This window comes from Larimichthys crocea, chromosome X, assembly GCF_000972845.2.
Source record: "Larimichthys crocea isolate SSNF chromosome X, L_crocea_2.0, whole genome shotgun sequence".
NCBI lineage: Eukaryota > Metazoa > Chordata > Actinopteri > Sciaenidae > Larimichthys > Larimichthys crocea.
Window position 1 is genome coordinate 2,123,293 of NC_040020.1, and position 18,332 is coordinate 2,141,624.

General features: G+C 39.8%; 1 long non-coding RNA gene across 1 annotated transcript in view; it reads left to right on the top strand.

Annotated features, from left to right (window-relative positions):
• LOC113746718 (uncharacterized) overlaps nucleotides 1–17,673 on the top strand; it is a 196,400-nt gene extending 178,727 nt beyond the window's left edge. The window contains exon 4 of the long non-coding RNA XR_003463071.1: nucleotides 16,936–17,673. This is a non-coding gene — a long non-coding RNA (uncharacterized LOC113746718). The remainder of the gene's footprint in view (nucleotides 1–16,935) is intronic.
• Nucleotides 17,674–18,332: the final 659 nt, after the last annotated feature.

The following is an 18,332-nucleotide window of genomic DNA, read 5'->3' on the forward strand; positions in this document are numbered from 1 at the left end:
AATAAAAATCCCAGAGGATTAAATGCAAAGATGTAGAGACTTTACCTTAATCCAAAATCGAATAATTCCTTTAATTATTAAAATGGCTCAATGTAATGATGCACACCATAAATGTGGTGTTTAAGTTGAATCATTCATTCTAGACAGGTTCAAAATATCCCAACAAAAGACACTGTAACAAACCTTTTTTTTTTTTTTTCCTCCTAGTCCTATTGATCGAGTCATTACGTCCTGATGTGAATTCTGTTGCTAAGCAATAAATGGAAACCATAACCAAACAAATAAATATTAATAACCTAATTACTGCCTGGAAGAAAGCTTGTTGCCTAGCAATATTACATATTTGGCACAAACAGTGACGAACTTTTAAGCTGAGTAAAATCAATGAATTCTGCCATGCTGTCGCAGACGTTAAAGCTCTGTAAAGTCTCTGCACTCTGCATCAGTGAGAGCTCGACGGCAAAGGTATAAAGTGTTGTGGAAGCCTGGCGTTTATTAGACAAATCACATCAAGACTTGGACGATACCGCAGCTGACATGCTACTACTTGATTTTGAAGCATGAAAACAAACAGATGACATGAATATGTTGCACTGGTTTTGCTTTAACTTTAACACAATACCAGGATTAAAAAACAATACTTTAATACTCATCCTCATCCTTTAAATAACCAGCCTGCACACAGTACAGTGTTTCCCACAGAGTGAGTCTAACTCCTCACAGTATCATACAGACACAGTATGTACAGAGACAGTATCCTATGTTTAATATTTTGCATAATGAATGCATAAATAGGTAGCCACAAACAACTTAACAACATCATCTTTATATGATGATAATATGTCAGTGTTGTGTTCACAGGCACACTTTGGGTGTTTGGATATTTTTAGGCAAGTTCATTTGTGTAATGGACTGTGAGTGCTGCCAAAATGCTGGTGACCACACAGCAGTACCGTGCTGGAACAGTGTAGACTCTGAGAGGACTGAAGCTGCTGTTACACCGCTGACATGATGCCGCTGTAAATGGTGTAATCCGTCGAAAGAAAGCGTTTCGACAAATATAATAGTTTGTTTGCTTTCACATGAAAATATGAACAATTCGGTAGTTAAAAACATTGCGGATACCAGCTTTACACCTTTATTAAGGCTAAGATTTCAACATGCAAAGAAGTTGTAGGAACAGGGGAACACTGGACACAGAAACCTGAAAACTGGTAAATGGTTAATGGACTTGCAAACTGCAAATTACCAACTGCTAATAATTATCTGGGAGCTAACCATTCATATGCGTTCACCCACGTGGCGTGGCCTTCGTCTATCGGCACTGCTTGGGGTATACCCGTGAGGAAAATCAGGATCCAGTCACACAGGGCGGTGTGGAGTCCTAGGGCACAATGGTAGCGAATACTCACCTATAGTATATGATCATGTGGAGCCGGGGATCGAACGCCGATCATCTGATTAGTGGACGACCCACTCTTCCTCCTGAGCTACCACGACTCCCCACAAACTGGTGGTGATTTGGACAAAAGCGTCATCCTTCCCTCTTCTGAGTTCCCCATGCATTTCTTGATATTTATCATATTTACTCCATATACATATAAGATTTTACATGTGTTGCCACTATCAGCGTCATTTGCAGTTGCCTGCCAACTTGTCGATTAGGATCTTGCCTTTGGAGGTCATCACTCTGCAGTTAGTCAACCTGGAATATTTGAGTTGTTTCCTCTAATGAATTGACTGAATTCTTTGCAGCTACAGCACTCTGTGTCTTTGTTTATTTAAACCTAATTTGACTTTAATCCTGTTGCTCCAAAACATTCTCATTTAAATTTTGATGGGTTATTTCTCAACTGGCAGATTTGTTGGTTTACCTTTCAAAATGGCAGCATTTCTAAGATGGATGAAGGAAAATGAGAGTCCCTTCAAAAAAAGATAAGGGACAGGCACAGCGAAAGGTTTATGATAATACCCTAAATTTAAATTCTTTCAAGCAAGCTTTGTGTCATAATGAGTCTCCTGTCCTTCACTCCTGCTGATCAGTTGAAGGCTTCTGTCTACTGGAGTTGCACAACATCTTTCTTTCAATGGTTTCTTGTCCTTCAAAACTAAAGTACATTTTCTCAAAGAAAAAAGAAGGACTTGTGTGCTTTCCACAAATGTGTGTCACCTAATTATACATGTTAAAGTTCTTTATTGTCTTAAATGCATAAAATGTAACTAACATGGTAAATGCATAATGAGTGTCAGCTCAAGACTTATAATCCTATGGTCTGTGGAATCAGGCTGAGTGAGTTGTGTGTTCATCAAACTTGGTGACAGTGTTGGAGCTGTGGGTGGCCATGCACCTGTGTTATAACTGTACAGGAGTGGGCTGAGCATGCATCCCCCGAGGCGTATCGGTGTTGAGAGTCGGGGGTAGGATGTAGCAGTATCTCAGTAACAGTGCCTGGGGTCTACCTGCGAGGAAAGTCAGGACCCAGTCACACAGGACGGTGTGAAATCCCAGGTAACAATGGTAGTGAATGCTCACCTATAGTCTATGAGCATGTGCTTGTTGTTGTTCATCTGGTTCAGGTGGGGAAGAGCAGTGTGGAAGGCCACGGTGATGGTGTCATCTGTTGACCTGTTTGGTCTGTACACAAATTGTCAGGGGAGTGAAGGTGATGAAGGTTTTGCTTAAAGCACTTCATGATGGGAGAGGAGGGAACTGCTGGGTAGATTTTATTTGACACTGCAGTGTTTTAAGACAAATAAATATTAGACAATCAGGGGATGGTGGTAATCTACCACAGGAAAGGCCAAAGGATTTGCGGGGATTAAGAGAAGGTCAGCAAGCTGTAAACAGCAGAGGGTAATTTAATTATAGTTATGATTTCCTGGCATGTCTTAGAAAGTATAAATATGTGTTGGTACAGAAGTTGGACTGACATTTTGAAAGAAGACATATTTCAATTCTAAACTTCAAAACAACACTGTCAGTGCACAAATGGTTCAATTCCCCAGACTGTCTGAGAGATGTGGTGACTAACTCTCCTCCTCCTGGGAGAGGCTGTGTGGTTTACTCAATATGATTTTGATTGGGAATAGGAACTTTTAGCCAATAGACGATGAATTATATAATGGACCATGCATGTGCACTATATATTTTAAGGTGGAATTTCACTTCAGCTTCAATGTCACAGTATGCATAGCATTAGAAATTATAGTTCAAGTCAGGTTTGCACATTATCCCCATGTCATGGGTTCTCTCTGGACTTCATTCAGGGTCATTTGTGACTCTAAATTTCTCATAGGTGTGAGTGGTTTGTCTCTCTGTGTCAGCCCTGTGATGAACTGGCAACTTGTCCAGGGTCTACCCCCTCTGTAGACCAGTGTTATTTTGGATCAGCTCAAGCCCTCCGATAAGGAAGCCATTGGTGGATTTCAGCTGTTGATAGCACCAATGCAAATCTATTGTTCATTATAAGGCCATATCATGCTTTACATATTTACCCCACAGTACTTGTTTCATACACTTTGTGTTTCTGAGCAGGGTTTTCCAACCCCATAACTAGTATCAGGCGTTTGAGTTAGAAGAATATGAAAAAGTAATACTAATATAGGCTAATATATAGTTACTGTAGCTATGCCTCAGTTATCTTCAACCTGGCTATGACTGTTTATTGGTCTGCGCTCCATCTTTTTTAATCAATCCCTGTCAAACACACAACAACAGAATACTGATTTTGAACTCAAAGTCTGAAGAAGTTGAAGAGTTACGTAATCGTGTTTGTAGATAACCTGTAGTGCAGGTAACAAATGACCTTAAAAGTTGTCTTTGCTTTTGAAAATGTGTTGAAGTAAAGTATACACTTGTTGCTAACGGTAAAAAAATCATTCAAATGGTTCATTAATTGAAGGTGTGCTTCTGAAAGTCAGAAGTCTTCAATGCTACTCAAATATTCTGATTTTGTCATTTGTAATTCCTGTGCAGAGGTGTTATTCTGACGACCAGTCATTCTGATTTCAGCATGAAAGCACTGATGTTTCTGCCCCCTTCTACTCCAAGCCCACTGTGTCGCTCCTTGAGGGATGGAAAATATTCAAAGAAAAGATGAGAAGACATAGAGCCCAGCAAGAAATTTCCAAATGACAGTGACCCTGTATGACAAGGGCAATGTGCCCAGAGGCAAAATAAACGGACTGGCAGCAGCTTCATGGTGACGGTATACCATCAATAATTGAACAGCCCATTCTTAAGGAAGAAAAGAAGTGTGGAAATTTATCAGGGTTTGCATCGAGCCTTTCACTCAGCCGGCAGCTATATTCATCACAGCTTCTGTAATGTTCTTATTAAGCATCACGCAGCATTTGTCTCTAAATAATCAATGTGAATAATCAATGAGAAAGAAGGCTTTAGATATGTTTGAACTGCTACCATCAATCTGTGTTCCCACTACATCCATTTATTCCAGTTATTTTGTGATAAAACCCTGCAAATGACTTTTTCTTTCACCTACATTTCCTGAAACAAATGTTCTCCTTCTGGCAGGGTTTATGAACTTTTCCAGAATGCCGTCAGACAACCCACGAACAGTTGAAATAAGCACTCTAAGGTGAAGGAAATGACTGTACTGTGAAAGCAATCCACCGAATTTGTGTGAAAATAAACACTGGCACCAACCATTCACATTAACATTTATTAGTCATATCACTTTTATACTTACTCTAATGGATTACCTGTGGATCCAAAGTTTCAAGTCTCTCCAAGCTCATTCTTGTTCTCTGCGGAAAGGAAAACAATTGTTTTTTGCGGCATAAAATTTTCGACAATGTTACGAAACAGTAAATTGTTTGGCAGTCATTTTTACATGACTTTTGCATGAAATGTGCTAAACAATAGGGGCCCTTTAATAATATGACTATATTGCAGGGTTCTGCAATAATTATATTCTTGACAATAATGAGTCTCGTACACAACCAGGTGCATCTGTTTGAGGTTACAGATCAAGCTTGTTACAGTCTTCCTGCGCTTCTCTGTAGTTTCTTCTACATCTGATCTTTTGTAACTCAACCACCTCCACATGACTGAAATTGATCTCCTTTTTGGAACGCACCTCTCCACTGTGGAGCAGATAGCAGTGTTACTTTCGCTTTCAGCCATGCTTGTTGCTGCTGTGAGTAACAACATGAACAGTGTTGGAAATGAACTGCCACAGTAGCTCAAGCATTCCAAAAATGTAACAACCACTCTCTTTTGTTTACCAGGTACTTTCTTATTTTAACCGTCAGTGTGTCATTGCATGTGAAAAATAATAAAACAAGGTATTTATTAATGGAGCAATGGGCTATTTAGATTTTTTAAACTCAGATTTTATATCATCACACTTTGTCAACAACATAACTTAACAATGTTTATATATACAACAATAACCATAACAGTAAAATAGATGTAAAATGTGGGAATATGTTGCTCTCTGGAGGCAGCTGGCTAGAATGAGCACATACTGGCACAATGATAGTACCATTATAGCTAAATCTGCCCACTGCTGATTCATTATCCACAACCTGGATGAGTAACTATTTTCTTATTATATGGCTTTGTTGAATACTTGATTCTGATTGGTCAATTTCACCATTCTATAGTCTTATTTCTGTATAATGGACTGTTGCTATTGATGTACCAGACAATTTTGAAATCAATATTTTGCTTCACAATATTGATTTCTTTAGTAATTAGCCATGAAATAAAACATAATGACGTACTATATAGATGTATAGATATAGATCCTTAACTGGTGGCCCTCGGGCCACATCCAGTCCACCAAAACTTCCCATGTGGCCTGCAGAATGGCCACTGATGAAGCCATTTTCTGTGGTGAAAAAATTCTTAATACCGCTGCAGCTGCACATTAAAAGCATTTTACTGGTGAAATACAAATTGACTTTCATTATAAAATAGTAGTCACAGGATATGCAATGTGTCACTGAGGCTGAAACTGTTGCTAAAGGCTAAAAAAAATGCATTTATTCAACAAAACAACTCATTTTGGGCTTTTCTCAGTGGATCAGTTGTAAATATTGCATTATTTTTGCATTGTATGGATAGCAGTATAACATCATTTTACAGTTGCTCACAGAAAGATCAACAAAGGTCAGTTATTGACTGACTTCTTCATTAAAACAACAATGGTTTGTTTTTTTCTGCCCCCAGAATTCTGGGATCTGTAGTATTAAAGAGGTGTCACATGCACAATAACAGTGCAATAACAGTGCATGAAAACCGGTGAAAGTTGATTCATATTTTCTGCCACGCATGACTGCATTCTGCAGTTATGTTTCTAGAATAGCAAATTTTAACCTCAGTGAACTGCCTCCTTAGTGAGGATCCGAGAGCATTTTCTAGTCAAGTATGTAGTTATTATTATGTATTTCTCTTATTTTGGAGTGTCTGCTCACACTTATATAGACTAATAAAAATAAGATTAATTTTGTGGGAAAGAGACAATATTAAACAATAAAAAAGGCTCATTAAGCCTAACAAAGTATTATTATTTTTTGGAAAGTCCAGCCCTCACAGTATGTGCCTAGAAAAAAAAACCTGATGCATCACCTACCACTCATTTAATATGTATTAATTCCAGTTGGACAGTTCAGTGGTTTAAGAAATACACAACCAATTCTTTTTACAGGTTTTGTTGCTCCACTGAACACGTCCAATGTTTGCTGTATCATGCCAACCTTTGTGGATGATCAGTAGACTTAATATCTCAATGGCGAGCACACTGACTTCATGAAAAAGGCATCCAATAGCTAAACAAGCCAAACCTTGTTCATCCCTGTTCTCTTCCGTTTTACGGCGTCAGACTAACAGTTGGTATTGAGGTTCTTAAGGAGGGGGATGTGGGCTGACAACACATTTCTCTCGCTCTTTTTTGTGTGTGTGTGTAATCGTCTGTTCAAGTAGCTCATAGAGAGAGACCGGCCCACCAGGATGTCTCCCTTTTTATTCTTCTCAAACACCCATGTGGCGTACCTGATGGCCAATCCGACTGTGACCCCTCCGATGTAACACCACATCGTGTTTCTGTGTCTCCTCGTTAAAGTGTCAGGGTGAAACAAGCAGATTCGAGATTTAATCTGCGCTCTGTGAAGATACTTTTAAACCAAACTTACTACTTACCACACCAAATTACCTGCACTTGAAGAGTACTAATTTTCAACTTATCCACACAGATATTCTTTAATTTTGACATGTTCTTCTGTTGGCTGAATAAATTTGATAAATCCACATTTGTGCCTTTTTTTCAAATACAATCTTTCCAATTGGAAACATTCCTAAGCCCCCCCCCAAAAAATATAGCCTTTCATCAAAATGTTTTCTCAACTTGATGCCTGACCAGCTTCTGATTTGTTGCCGTCTTTGGTCCATCCCTTGTGGCCTGATTAAATTATAGCAAGAAAAACTGGTTGTGGAGAAAACATAAAAGCTGCAGTGAGTTCTCCTCTCTTCCTTTTTTGTTTACTGACGTAAATATGCTTGTCCTGCCTTTTCAGGGAATTGCATTTACAATAAGATTACCAAATAAGTACCTTTGCCCCTCTCAGCCTTGGCAGAAAACCTCTTTTCACCCCACCTTCAAAGATCAAATCTCAGCTCAGATACAGGATTGCTGGTGCAGCATTAGAAGAGGATTAGACATGGGCCATAAGGGACGAATCTGTTCTGTAGGTTGGCTCAGAACATTCTTAAGGCCTTTGAGGTGTAAATTAAGGTTTGTCTCTGAGATTTTACTCGGTGGCACAGTAAGCACAGCAGTGTTCAGGAAACTAGTTCAAAAGACTTTTGCAATTAACTTTGGCTTCATGACATCCTGGGATTAGAATCATTGTTGTAATGTGTGTGTAGACATTATTTTAAGGACCAGTGCGTAGGATATGCAAAAGGCCCTATCTGGAACCAGGATTTGGTGTGTCCATTCTGGGCTACTGTAGAAACATTGGTGGTTCAAAAGTGTTCTAGTACAACACCAAGAGCAACATCAGGGCTTCTCAACACTGCACAGGACTGGCAGCTGTCAGTGGACTCGGGCAGCCAACTCAAGTTCCCCCAGCATGTTGCTAAGACCACCCTCAGACCTGACATCGTTTTGGTGTCAGAGGCAACAAAGAGTGTTGTCATGCTGGAGCTCACTGTGCCGTGGGAAGAGCGAATAGAGGAGGCCTTTGGGCGGAAGAGGGGGAAATATGACGGCCTAGTCAGCGACTGCCTCATATGAGGCTGGAAGGCTTGGTGTTTGCCTGTGGAGGTAGGGTGCAGAGGCTTTGCTGGACAGTCTCTGTGCAGGGCCTACACTGCATTGGGCATCACAGGAGAGAAAACAAGAAGGGCCATCTGGAACAACACAGAGGCAGCAGAGAGAGCCTCAAGGTGGCTCTGGATAAAGAGAGCGGATCTGTGGTTAAATGCTGCTGGGGCACAAGCTGAGGCATCATGAACCTCAGCTGGGCCGCCTGAGAGAGGGTGCCCGAAACACTCAATGATCTCAGGTCCATCACTGCCCCAGCTAAGCATCAGTAGATGTTTCATTATAAGTGGTTCAAAATTGCGGACTCCGGTCCAAGAACACCCGTGATATCTATAGACCTCATTATAAGGTAACAGGTAAGCCTAGCTTAGCATAAGGACTAGAAGCAAGGGGAAGAAGAAGTCACTATACTGCCAGCTGCTGTTTTTAAAATCACTTTTGTGTACAGGGTAAACAGAGGAATGTGTTCAGTGTTGAGCTTTAGCTATGAGTGTTATACATCATCTGAACTAACAAATGTGAATATTACTTCAAATGTCAAACTAGCCATGTAAAAGTTTATTCAAGTCCTTCTTGATAAATATTTATTTATTTATAAAGAAACAAGTAAAGCCTAAAATCAGAAAGAAAAATCAATAATTGATCATAACTCCACACACTGACAGTGTGACACATGTCTGGGTCTTGCTTGACAAGGGCATGTAGAGGGCCTCTTGTAAGCTACTATATGTCCTCTTTCAATTATGCAACTCTTTGAAGCCCTTCAGGCTTGGGGGGTGGGGGCCAGAAGGGTGATCAAAGACACAACAGAATAATTTGACCAGCGTCGCTGTCAGTTTTAAGAAGATCTAAGCCATTTCATCTACAAACAAAACACAACAAAGGTAACGGAGTGAAAAAAAAAAGTCTATCACTGCAGCCTTTTATCAGATATTTCCATCGCCACCAAACATTAATGTCACTGCTCTGTAATTCTGCAACGGTGCATGGTGATTTCGTAAAGGGGGGGGTGATTACTTCATGGCGCTTTCGAGCTGTTTTTCTCCTGTCATATACAGTTATGCGATTTCATTTATTTCTTTTTATGTTCCACAATTAACACACGGTCATCACTTGGCAATAGCATGTAAAATACTTTATCTGGGGGTGCTCCCAGTTTATCCGCCCATTTCAAATTGATGATTATTAATTGTTTATGGATGCACGGGGCAGGGGGTCGAGTCGCACGAAGTAAGCCGTCTTATATTGGTTGTCACATTTGAGTGCATGTAGACTTCATATCTGCTGTGCTCCGATGATTACTCATTAACATCAATTTATCATTTAATGTCAGGCTCATTTATTCACTCCTCGATCACATAAATCGCCTCGGAGTATGCTACAAGTGCATGTTAATGGCCGTGTTGTTTCCACTGGCAGTTGTGATTTCAAGAGGCGACATCTCTTTATTATTTCTCACAGATGAAGGTAAATGATGCCGTTGCCGTTAACGTGTGAGCTGTAAGCAGCTACAATACGCACCTCGACTCAGAGGCTCTCGGATTACATTAGCATCACAATTAGAGTTTTATTTTCTTTGTTTATTCGCCCACTCATTACTCATTTTTACAGTTAATATTCCATTAATATGTCTTAGACTGTTTTGGAGATACAGCAACTTCTCAGCTGCCAGAACAGAACGTCCTGTTTTATATTTCCAGTAAACGTCACTGTCACTTCAGACATGTCAAATTTCTATGATTTATTTATTTATTGCATTCAAAATGTAATCAGTTTTTTAATTCTATTTTTTTTATATTCATTTCAATTGAATGATATCCTCACCTAGAACGTAGAAGACGAGATATGAGCGGTGTAAAAGTTGTCAGAAAAGATAATGTGCTTGATGAAAATGGCTCGCTGTGCTAGTTAACACCCCCAGATTGAATAACCAGTTGGTCGTTGACTTCTGAACACAAAATAATACTGTTTAAATCCCCACTGATTTGTTGGCTGGCAGCCATCCAGAGGCCCATGCTCAGCTTCAACAAAAGTGCAGTAGCTAACAGCCGCTCAGTCACGACAGGCCGAGGATCATGGACATCAGACAGACAGAGAGTACAGCTGTGGTCGGAATGCTAATGTCAGAAAAATACATTTTCAAGACTGTGAAATACATTTTTTTATGAGGTGAAATGTTTTCAGTTGGCAGGATAGTATTTGTGTATCCCTATATTGTCTCTTCATGTAGCTAAGATATACTTATTAACAATAAAACCAACAAGGTCGAAGTCAGTTGTCAAGAGATTGGTATAACTCATTGTTGTAACCTGTTTCATGTTTACCTTAGCTAAGTTCCAGTCCTTTTTGGTGATATCAAAAATAGGTTTGAATGTATAATCTGAGAGAGATGCCTGCAGCAAGGACTCTAAACATGTGCTGCACACTCTGGTAGATGAGCTTAAAGGGCACCCCATTATTCGCTGTATTTAATGATTTGCCCACTTGCCCACAAAAAAACTTTTAACCCTCCTGTTGTCTTCAGGTCAAACTGACCTGTTTTCAAAAGGTACTGTAGTATGTCATAACTTTGTTTTTCTTCCATATAACTGCATAAAAATGACATGGATGGTCCCACACTATGGTCTTTGCCCACACACACACACACAAACTAGTCAAACACAGTCGAACTAGAGGTCAATTTGAACGGGAAGACAGGTGTGACTATTTTCTGCCATAAAAATATTGTAGGAGTTTCAACACAGTATCCTGACTAAACTTTGACATATTCCAGCCTGTGATATTCCATCAACTTTTGTGCCTCTAAACATAACTATGGTGAATTCAGAATTTCTGGGGGGGTTTTTACTCAAAAATTAGGTATAATTTTATACAAATTTTATCTGTAATACCATAAATTACATAAATAAGTATAAAATATATGTTAATGTTGTTGTTGGAAAGAAGTTCACTAAAAAGGTGAAACAAAAAAAAAAAGGTGATCATTTTATACCTCATGCTTTATAAGCAAAAGGTGCGTAGTAAATGGGAAGAAAATACGACGGTTAAAAGGGAAAAAGGTGGAAGAAACCTCAGGAAGAGCCACAGAGGAGGGATCCCTCTCCCAGGACGGACAGACGTGCAATACATGTCACGTGTCACATATTGTACAATTACAATGAATGATAAAGTTATTACAGTAGCAGTGGAACCTGTGATAGAGATAGAGAGGCACAGTTGCACAGCAGCAGCAAATCATAAACTAACTATAAACTGTAATTGAGATATGGCAGCAATAATGACAGTAGTAATATGTGTAGTGGACGTCATGCAGGATCACAGCAGCAGCCACGATCCACAAGAACCAAGTTCATGACATTGATTATGAGTCACACCAGTAACTACAGTGTTATTATGGAAAAAAAGATGAACTTTGTGTTGCATGGTTGAATATAACACACTTCCAAAAAATATACAATACTGAAGATTTTGATTCTTATTGCTGAAGCTTAACCTTCAGATCTGCACTTGAAAATATATCAAATAAAAACGGACTTTATACTTGTTCAGTTTTTAAAAAAAGAAAAAAAAGAAAAACTCACTTTTATATTGGCGAGTCTGAGATTTTCTCAACTATGGCACATAAAAATTGATCTGTGCATCATGATTTATGGAGCAGCAACTGATAATTTATTGGTTAATTAGTTACAGCATTTTTATGTGAGGTCCCTGATTTAATTATGTCTCTACATCGTAGAGCTGCGCGGAGATTAAAATTTCCCCAATAGAGCCATCACACACTGCCCTGTCTTTGAGTCATCGGCTCTGAGCCTAACTACTGTACTAATGTTGTGCTTCGTATATCTGTGTCAAATCCCCCCACCCACAATTTTTGTTACCCACTAAAAAATTATCTTTACTCCTATACATACATATTTCGCCCCTGCCAAACAGAGAAAGTTAGACCAGAATCAGATCGATGATGGCACAGATGCTGAGAGGGATCTTCAGAGTAGATCTCCGGTTTTCACCCTAGACATTCCCGCTGGAAGCCTGCTTTAAGAACATTCAAAGCGATAAGCAACAAAGAGTGATTGCCGTTGCGTGCCTCGTGGCAAAACACTTGATCTTAATGAACTGGAAGGTGACGAGGCCTTCCTGCCTGAGATAGGTGGAAGATTTCCTCCAACTCTTAAGCATGGAAAAGGACACAGACATCCTTAGGGACTAAGGATACGAGCAAGCTCTGGAATACTATAAGATCTTGCTCATATAATTAGTGCTCACAGCATGCTTCAGTCTGAGTTTCTACGAACCTGAGATCTCCCTGCCTATACAGCATCTATCCTGTATAGCCCTTTGTCTACAATAATTCATCTAGCTATCTATTTGGAAAATGTTGTGCATAATAATAAAAAATAAAATGCACAGTCCCATCCTCTATCATCCCTATTTGTCTATGTGAATGCAAAGAAAAATACAGATATAAAAGAGGGGTAAGGGAGGAGTCAGCGTAGTTGCATCACAATGTAACCAGATTATGTTTTTTTTTCTTTTTCGGGGCAGTGTTTTAAAAAATAGTCTTTATTTTAGTGTTAGGAGTGGACTGAAGCTCTGGGTGGTCAAACCTATGACTCAACAGCTCCCTGAGTCACAGTGCACTGTGGCCAAAATATGCAGGCTATGACACCATCTGTTTATTTCATCGTTAGTGCTAACAATGACACCAGAAGGTCAATGGTCGCCTGAACGAAAGGAGGGGGGCCCCCATGAACACAGAGCGTCCGTATACCGCATATTATTCCATCATCCTCAGAGAGAGACACAGCACATCTTCAGCAAACATAATACCTAACCTTATTATCATGCTACATCTTTCCCCCACACCTTGTACCTCATTTAATTATTCACTCTCTGATAGTGCCTCTTGTATTATTGAAGATTTACCCAGCTGGCCAGTAGCGCAACAGGTAAGATAATTATAATGTCAGTGCCACTGTGAGTGCTAGTTCACACTGTACTGCACAGGGAAGGGCGACCAGCACTTTTAATAAAGTTCCGTTGCTGCAAAAACAATTGCTGCTTTATCCGAATAATCTCAAATGATATTTCTAGACACATTGACTTGAATCACATCATGTGATCGCAAAAAGATACAAAGGTGATTCCATATGAACTTATTACATCATGAGACACGGTTTCAAGAGGGTGCACAGGGAAACTAATCATAATGTTTAAAGAGGAAATCTTGTGTTTTTCTGACCTGCAGCGGTTTAACTTCTCACCTCGCTGTAGTGTTGTACAAATGTACTCCTGGACCCTGGGACCTCACTGCTGGTTGTGGTGACAGGTGCAACAAAGCACACAGAGGGAGAAACAGGCCCGAAACGTTGAAGCAGACAGGTCAGTGAAACACTGCTTTTCAACATGGTGTGACATCCAGCGGCTATACCTTGAGACAGTGTTTGGTTTGGCTGTTCTGGGCTACTGTAGAAACGGTGGTGTGACATGGGGGACTCATTCTATGGTAACAAAAACACAACAATACTTATTTCCAGGTGATTACACACTAATAAAAACAGATTTCTGAATATTATATTCAATTTCTATCAAATTTCACCAACAGATCCAACTATATTTAACACACTGAAGCTTTAAGTTGCTCTTAAGTACATGTTTATGTGACTTTTTGCCACAATGGTTGCATGAACCCTTAAATTTATTGCAATCCGATTGCCTCAGAGAGAGGGCAGAATATTATTTTTTTCATGAGGCCCTTTTTATAACTTTTAATTTGGAAAAATAAAACCTACTGTATTTATTCTGAATAATAAACTTGGCATAGGACAAAGACAAATAATACTTTCTGCACTCTAATTTGCAAACAATAATGATTTAATATTATGGTCTTAATGGCCTTTTATTACCTCAGTAAACAGTGTTTATGTAAACACGGTTTATTTTGTAAATCATGGTCATATTTAGAGCTAATGCAGGGTCTGCTTTAAAGTGTGGCTACCTTGTGACTGACAAGTCATTCTCAGAGCACTCAGGTCAGAAATATATTTTAACGTAATGTTTAGCTGTAATACAACCAAAAATCAAGGATGCCCATAATGCCGAAATGTATGCTTTCAAACCCTCCAAATGCCAATATAACTACATCATGATGCTACTTTGTGAAAGACAACAAGCAAAAAGCATTTCAAGTACTTCATATGTAACCACGTGAAAGCCTCTGCTTTCGCATTCTGAGTGGACATGCTATAATAGTGAGTAAGACACGTTGTGTACTGTGTTGTGTCTGCTGATGTACACTGCCAGTGCCTGCTGATGTACACTGCCAGTGCCTGCTGATGTACACTGCACATCAAGCATTACAACGATATTTCATGGTCATGAAATGATTATCTACTATACACGGAATATAAAAGCAAAAAATAAAATAAAATAAAATAAATAATACCAGTAAAATAAATAGGTCAGTAGACATATATGAGATCATACTTTTGTTTGCACTGTGAGGTTTTGTACAATAGCCAGTGTCTATAGGCTCACATTTTTTAGGTAATTCAGTACTGGGCCCCATGTTTTATCGAACGTATCCCCTCTATCTTCATTGTAGAATCTCAATCTCTCCAGGTGTAAAGTGTTTGACAGTTCTCCCAACCATAGGTTATACTGTAAGTAGGCACAGAGTCCGTTTTCCACACTCGTAAAATCAGCAAGTAGGCACAGAGTCCGTTTTCCACACTCGTAAAATCAGCTTTTTACCGATCACCATCCCAAATTGAACTGCTCTCCTTTTAAATTTATTAACAGAAGAAAGGACACCAGTGGCTCTTAGAATGGCTACCAGAGGGTTGGGTGCCAGATTTTTACCAAAAGCCTTTGAAAAACACTAAATATCCAAAATAAATAAAGTTTACTACATGCCCAGAATGAATGCGCTAGAGTTCCTATCGAGGATTTACATCTGTTATATGTTGGTGGGACATCTGGGTAAAATTTGGGAAGCTTTTCTTGCGAGTAATGGAGTCTATGAAGCACTTTATATTGTATCAGGTTGTGCCTGGTGTTGACTGAACACTTTCGTACGTTTTGTAGACATTCTTCTCAAATCTCATCAGTTATTTCCGTATTCAAGTCGTCTGCCCACACTTTTTTGGGAAGTTTCTGAATTCACTGGAACTTCATCATGAAGCATTCGATAAAAAACAGAGATCGCTCCACGATTGCCCGGGTCTCGACTATTTATAGTCTCTAGAGCATTATGTTTTTTCAAAACTTCAAAGTTTGGTACATTACATACAAAATCTACTCCTGATGTATTTTTGCGAGATGTTTGGAAAGCCCGTCCTACTGCCCTTGCATGCAAAAGACTGAGGCACGAGCATTTTCTGCATCAACTCTCAAGTTAAAGCTTTGAGAGAGTAGGGTTGGCTCCACCTCCCGCACATGACGGACTCAGAGAGAAATCTCTCCTCTGAACTTGGAATATCAGAAATGCATCACTTCCTAATGTCTAAATTCCTCCAATACAAACAGCAGATCCGATATCATCGGAGCTTATCTTTATTAATGTAGCCCTGGGGGGAGTTTCTCCCAACTTTCGGTATCAATTCCTAGAAAATACTCCATCCACTTTACTAATCTATACTGTAGCACTTTGAAACAATGCTAGCACCTCACACTGTCAGACGATACCCTGCTCCAGTTGTTGATGCTCGTTTGAGAGCAGAACATCAAAGCGCTGCGCTGACACTGACATGAGAGAGTCTGTCTCTGCAGGCTGATTTTATGTCCACAGTTTTAAAACTGTATTAATATATTTTACATGAAAATGTTTGATATTCTTGCTGTCTCATTATGTAAAGATCAAAAAATACAGTTGTTTTTTTTAAAATATACATAAATACATTCAGCTTTTTCATAGCTGCTATTTTGTTGATATGATAGATGCCTTGCAGACTCTGTACAGTAATGACGAGGAAAATGCTGTGCCTCAAAAGTCAGTAAGCCGCAGAGAGGATGAAAAGAACAATCATTAAAAGCTTAGATCTGTCAAACATTAAGCTGCCGCGAAGACAACACGGCATAGATTTACGCATGAGTGTCACTTCTCATTGTACAGACCGGACCCTCTTGAGCGAGGCGCTCAGATGTGTACTGGTTTGCGCTGGCTTTGATGTAGACTGCAACAAGAGATGGCGGCTAAGACCATGTGAAAACTTTCTTTCAAAATGATGAACAGGTGGAGAGACACTTCACCGTGTATGGTGCTTCAGGAGATGAAAGTCACTTAGAGGTGGAGTATCAAGATGGCTCTGCTATTTCAGTGGGTGACACTGCTCTTCAGCGTAACACACAGCAGCATCACGACCGCATATGTCATCTCCTGAATCTCGTGTCGACAGCTGATGCCACCGGTGAAGAAGCCGTGAAACATGCGAGAGGCTAAATGCCCTGAACTCTGTACCTTGTTTGTTGAAAGAGCGAGGAGGACGTTCAATCTGTATTGAATATAGAGCGTTAAAAGGTGTGAATTATCAGAACTTCAAGAGCGATGAAGCACATATTGCCTACTCCTCGGTTGCTATACTGTATACATGTGATCATTTCAGTTGTTTATTTGCTGATTTTGCCCACGCGTTGTGTTTTACAGGTTCAATTAACAGCTTCCTGCTGCCAGCACTGCGCCAGCTGTCCAACAAGTTGAAGAAGTCGCAGTCAACTCCCAAAGTGCATGGATGCCTAAATATAGACGACACATTATGGAGATGACACCAGAAACTCTGAGATGATTGCTGTAGTTATGTTCCTGGTCAACAGAGGGAAACATGTAATAAAATGACCATGGTAATTTGATTTGGACTCCAGTGATGCCTGCTTAACAGCAACCACTGTGATGAAAATTACTCCCCCGCATCTGTGAAGTCAGGAAAGGGTTGGATAAAGTGTGTTTACGTCAAGCCACTGGAAGATTTAATCTTTCCTCATATAAAGAGCTGTCTCTCAAACTCAGTTGCTCTGTTGTTGATGCCATCGTTTTAAATGTAACTGCTCTGTTCTGTTAACTGTGCATCAAATTTGGCAATGTTTAAACACAGTGGAATTTTATCCCTTGAATAGGGCCCATTAAGCAGAGACGCCGCACTCACATTATCAAAGCGTATAGCTCAGACCGTGTCTCGGTTTTCTGCTAAATATGCTGTTTGCACATACAGATCTAATAATTATCAAGCTGCCTTCGATTACAAGCACGTACCGTATGACTGAGGTTGATGGTGCTCAAACATCGGATCAGTATCAGTGCGGATCGCGACCTCGTGGAGTGGATTGGGTTTCAGCCATAACGTGACTAAACCACATTAAATACACTTTATCAATCTCATTATAAAACTTCCGCTATCAGTTACATTTATTCAGTCAGGGCTGCCTGCCAGCTCAGTTTTTAGTGCCACTTGTTTAGTGCCTCATGTTACCTCACATAAAACTGACTCCAGTGGATTCCAACCAATGATTTATATGATTTTTAATTTGGGGAAAAGAAGAGCACTGGCACTGGAGCTCTGTATCTGGAGGGAAAAAAGTTGGATCGTTGCTTCCTTATTTTTGACCTCTATTGGACAGAACTTTTCTGTTTTTGCCAGACAGGAAAAGTATCTGGTGACTGTAATAGGCAGAGTTTGTTCAGCTAGAAATGTTCGAAAATAAACATCCTGCTCCTGTGATGTGATGGCACTGATGGTACGGTATTGCTCTTAGAAAGGAAGTTTCGCGGGTTGTTTCATCTTGTTTCGAGCCCCTAATGGCTTCTTATCGCCTTTTGAAGAGTCATATATTCCCATATGTCTGATTCCCCCAAGAACTTCCCACTGTGTGCAAAACAAATGATTCTTTACAGCTATTTGTCTATTCCAGGTAACATTTTTGGTGGATATGTCGATTCTACCAATACTAATTAATTGTCTGCCGTCTCCTGAGAGCGGCCTCTTGTAGTTGTTAAATGGCACATGTCACTGATTGGTCAGGTTACATCCATCCATCACCTGAACTGCT